This window comes from Phalaenopsis equestris, unplaced genomic scaffold (assembly GCF_001263595.1).
Source record: "Phalaenopsis equestris unplaced genomic scaffold, ASM126359v1 Scaffold000033, whole genome shotgun sequence".
NCBI lineage: Eukaryota > Viridiplantae > Streptophyta > Magnoliopsida > Asparagales > Orchidaceae > Phalaenopsis > Phalaenopsis equestris.
In genome coordinates, this window is record NW_018164475.1 from 94,032 (window position 1) to 99,842 (window position 5,811).

Genomic DNA, 5,811 nt, shown 5'->3' on the forward strand with positions numbered 1-5,811 from the left:
GGATCTATGTTACATAAACAAACAACCTTGAAGTCCAATGGATTGTTGTTTAATTCTAACGAATGGTTTAGCTGGTGAAGACATGTTTTACTGTTGAAGATGGTCATGCTACCCACGATTCTAGCTCCAAGCTTCTCTTTGTAGAAAGTTTAAGTTTTCTAATATGTCAAGTCATGATGTCAAATCAAATGTTCATAAGGGCCAGGGTTGTTCAAATATTATGAAACATATTAAAGTTGGTCAGAGCGTCAACGGTTAAGATCGTACAGTTCCCTCGTTCCGGTACAACTATTTTCTTTCAAATTCAATTAGTCTAAATGAATTTACTAAACTGTACTTAATGAGTTCCATACTTTCATTTGGACTGTGGGAAATCTCATTAGCAATTGTAGGTTACCTCCTCCGAGGGATTCCTAATCATCCGATAGAGTCGTTTTAATTTATTTGCAACTGTCGTTTTGTGATATTTATGAATTTGCAACCTCGTTTTGTGATATTGTGATATTTTAATGCAAAAATAGAGATTTTTCAATGAAAATTTAATAACTCAACCAAAATAAAACATCTGTTCTTAAGAATATTATTGGAGGTTCACCTAAGTCTGAGGACCACTTAGACCAATTTTCATGATTTTTAGAGATTTAATTTAATTATTAGATTTATTTGTTTTTTTTGAGCATTAATTAAATATAAAATATTATTTAAGTGTAAAACTATGTTTTATATTTTTATTAAATCTCTCTGGGTCTGGGGATTTTAATTAGATAAAATAATTAAGAATTATTTTAGTGAAAAATTAGATAAATTTCAATTTTAAGACTTTAAAGTTAATATCTTGACTTAGAAAATTAGAAAAAATATTTTAATTGATTTCAAGTGATCAGAGAGCCAAATGTGACATTTTAGTGTGTTTTTACAATCTTGTAATTTTTATGATTTTTAATTATTTAAATGGCTAAAATTAGCTCAAAAATGAAGTATTTATTTTAATTCCAATTTTATTTTTCTTAGGTTCCTATGGTCATAATGAGCTCCCAAAACCAATTTGATAATTTTTTGAATTGTATTTTAATTATTATAATTATTTTCATGCCAAACATACAATTTCAATTGATTAATTCATTTTAATGAACAAATTAACTCCAATTGACTTGAAAGTTTTTTTGGGAGCTCCTATGACATTAAATAACAGTGGAGAATGATTTTATGTCATTTACATTTATAATTACTCCAAATTGATTTTATTTTATTTTTAAAGGTTTGTAACAATTAGGATTATTTTTAATGAGTTAAAACAAGTTTATATTTTTCCTAAAGTCCTCTGACAACAATGAATCTACCAAAAAAAATTTTGTATTTTTATGATGATTATTTTAATTTTTATAATTATTTTACCCAAAATAAGGGTCATTAACATAAAAATTAGATATCTCTAGTTAGGGTGCCCCCTAACCTTGGAAAAATCAGGGGATATACCTAAGAGAAGATATATCAAAAGCCTTATGGTCCCATGCCATGGTGAAATGTCTAAGAAAATGAAGAATTCAAAGAAGGAAAACACTATTTAATTAATTAGAAGTAATACATGCATCAAGAAAATATGAAACCATTTCCACATTGTTCTACTCTTTTATTTAATTAAAAAAAAAACATGCATCAAGAAAATATGAAACCATTTCCACATTGTTCTACTCTGTTCATTGAGAAAGAAAGTATTTTTATTTTATTATTATGATTTTTCTACACAATGATATGAATTTTTGAAGTTCTGACTATTAAATAAATAATATAAAGCCTTATTTATCTACATAAGCGGGCGCTGCGTCAACCTAGCTAGATTCGAAAAGCACACGTGGCACGCTCCCATTTGACTCCACCACCCGAGTAAGCTGCCACGCGTCCGGCTGCTTCGTTCCATCCAGCCGTCCGACGCGATCCAGAGCGTCCATTCAATACATGTGGAAACTGACAGCATCAGATCATTGTCCCCAAGTCCCTAGCCCGAGAACAGTCCAACTTATAGCCTAAATATCTTGCTCGATACTTAACCAAATTAAGTGTGGTTTGTTCCTATAGAATCTTTTAGACTGCGAGAACATATCCATACAGTTGATCAAGCTTTAAATTGAGTCTATGATCATGGAGAATTAAGGTGTTATTGTATTTTATGATTATTCTCGGTGTTATAATAACATAGTAATACATCAATAACACTTGAATAACACACAATAATATCTGAATAACACACAATAACACATGAATAACACTGGAGGAATATTCTCTTGTGTTACCGTACATATTCTATATTTTTTTTCTGTCAACGCTACGTGACGTAATTTCATTGGACTCCGAACGTAACTCTACATGCAGAGTCACGATGCAATATTTTCTCAATAACGTGTGAGTCGCTTATAAAAACACATTTTATGATTTTATTTCACCTATAACCAAACAACAAGCTGTAGAAAATGAATTTTTTTTCCTTGGGCAATAGTACTGTGTTGCTATAATACTTATATTTATATATTTATATAATTGATAGATTCAAACAAATGTTTCAAATAATATAATGTAAATAAATTCGTTGGAAGATTTAAATGCTTATTATTCATTCTTATTTATTAATAGATTTTTTTGTTAGCTGGAAAGTCAATTAATTACTCATTTAGTTTTGAGTTAATTTTTATTTGATAATTTTTTTTTTATTTTTTATTAATATTCTAATGCCGTTAGCGTTCTAAGAATATTTATGTTATTACTCACAAAAATTTTGAAATATATATATATATATATTAAAAAAAGAGCAAAGGATTGCACCAATATGCTAAGAGACAAAAGAAATACATAAAGAGGGAGGGACATGAGGATCCCCACTAAACAAAAAGATCCTGGAGGACCCAAAAAAACCCAAACAGATCCCTAAAAAAGGGGAAAAATAAATGAGGAAACAGATGTTAAACCAAACCTAAGTAAGTTTGTATATATATATATATATATATATCTCTCTCTCTCTCTCTCTCTCTCTCTCTCCCTCTCCCTCTATGTGTGCGTGTGTGTGTGTGTGTGTGTAACAATACAAAAAGGAGTTACACAACTCTGCAGTAAGGTAGGCCAAGGAAGTCTCCCTTAATAAGGAAATAGAGAGGAGTTGAAGCAACTTTGGAGATAGACGGAGAAATTGCCCTCAGCCTAGATCTAGCCAACCAGTTAGCAGGTCTGTACCTTCCCTAGGGATAAAATTGAACTTCAGGTTAATACTGGCTGAGAGGCTGTAAATTTTATGAATACAATAAAGAATATGCCAAGGGAAACTGATATGGTGAAGGAGTATATTAATTAGAATATGGGAATCAGATTCAAACAGCAAATTCTGAATGTTTGCCCTGGTAGCATAGTAGATACCCCAATATACTGCAGCAGTCTCAGCCCTAAAACATCTTCTGCCAAGATGGGAGAGGAGTAGTGCAGTAAACAAGAGCCATGAGAGTCTCTAAAATTCCCTCGATACCAGCATCTGAGCATTGACTTTAATCTAGCCTAAATTAGGTTTAAGCCAGAAAACCTGAGTAATCTGTTGTGGCATGAAGCTTTTGGTGGCACCCCTTAGAATATCAGGGAAGGCTTTCCAGTGGGAGAGTTTTCTCAAATATGCAATGAAATTGGCTGACACTTTAGTGTTATGTTGTTTGATTTCTTCAAATTTAGCTTTGTTTCTAGCCATCCAAACAAACAAGGAAAATACAGAAGGAATGTTGTCCAGCTTAACCTTGCTCCAATCCTTCCAACTAGATAGAAAAAGAGACCAGGAGAGGTTGATGGTTTGTACTTGCAAGTGGCTAAGGACAGATGCTCAAACTTTTTGAACAAACTGACATTGAAAGAAGAGATGGTCTAAAGTTTCCTTCTAGTTTCTCCATAAGTGACAGCATGAGGGGCCCCTCAAGCCCTCAAATATATCATCAGTTGGGAGGAAGCCATAGATCAGTCTCCAGACAAAAAAGGCCATTAATGGTGACAGGAATTTACTCCAAAGAATCTTTCTCCAAAAGGTTTTAGGACCATGTAGTTGTTTTGAGTAAATATATCCAGAGAGAGTTTGAGAGATACCCATTTTAGTTATAAGTTTATCCTTCCCGCTGGTGTCAATAGGAGTATTGATTATTCTGTGAAAAGTAGAATCCTCCAAAATATTACGGAGTGCTTGAATGTTCCAGTGCCCCTCATTCCAACATTCAGAAACCAAAGAAATAGAGCTAACTTGGTTTGGGTAGATATCAGCCAGCTTCTCATCCCCCAACTAGTTATCTAACCAAAAGTTAATTTTACCTTTTCCTAATTCCTAAATGAAATGGTTTTCTGCACTATCATTTACCTTGAGCATATGGGACCAAATTTTGGAATCTCCTAATTTAGCAGATGTCATTGAAGGGTAAAAATTTCTGCAATATTTACCTTTCAAAAATAATGCCCAAAGTGATTCATGTGCTATGAAGTGAACCCATAATTTATAGAAACTAATATGTTGGAGATGTGTGAAGCTTCTAAAGCCCAGGCCCCCATTATCCACAGGTTTACAAACTGAATTCCATTAGGTCCAGTGCAATTGGTTCTTGTGGCCAGACCAAAGGAATCTATTAAACATTCTTTCAAGAAGTAGCTTTGTGCTTTTCTTTAGAGTTGCCATCTGGAGAATATAAGAAGGGAAAGAAGATAAAATATGTTTAATTAATGTGATTCTCCCCTCATTGAAAAAAAAGCATTTGTGTTGTTGAGCAGCCTTTTCTATATTTTTGTCACCACCTCATCAAACTACATCTGTCTAGTACTTCCCTTGAGCAGATAAACACCTAAGTATTTGAAAGGGGAGATGGAGGTTCTGAAACCAGTGAAATCAGAAAAACCAATATTTAAACTGATGTTTGACACCATCACCATAGATGGGGGAGCATTTTTGATTATTCAGCAGAAGCCCAGAATAAGACAGAAAAGCCATTAAGCACTTATGGATTTGTTTAGCAGCTAGTTTGGTGGCTTTAAAAAAAATTATTTTATCATCAGCATATGAAAGATGACTAATAACTACATTGGATCTATGTTTGAACTGGTGTTAAGGTGAAACTTCTGAAATCTGATTAAGCAGTAAAGATAGATAATCAAAGACAAGAATGAAGATGGTAGGGGAAAGAGGATCACCTTGCTTAATCTTTCTTTGAGCTTTGAAAAACCATGTGAAGAACCATTGATGAGAACAGGATGGGCATTGTTATCAATCCAACTCAAAATCAAATTAATAAAGTCCTGTGAGAAACCTCTTCCTTGAAGGACTTCCTCAATGAAACCTCAGTGGAGAGTATCGTAAGCTTTGTTGATATTTAACTTGTAGATCAGATTGCCACCCCTGCAGACTTTGTTAAGATCTTGGACAAGTTCCTGTGCAAGAAGAACATTATCAACAATGCTTCTTCCCTTTATGAAAGCAATCTGATTTAAGGAGATTATTCTGTGAAGATGTGGTTGGATTCGGGCAGCAAGAATCTTGCTAATGATTTTAGTTAACACATTTGTTAGACTGATTGGTCTAAACTGGTCCCAACTCTTGCAGTTGGTCTCCTTCGGAATGAGAGTGATGGAGAAAGAAGTGAAATAGTTGGGAGGATCACCACCATTAAAATAGGCTTGCACTTCTTTGATAACATCTCCTTTAACAATACTCCAAGATTTTTTATAAAAATCAGCAGAATAACCATCAGGGCCTGCCGCTTTGTTGCTGTCAATAGATTCAAGAGTAGTTTTAATTTCTTCCTCAGTAGA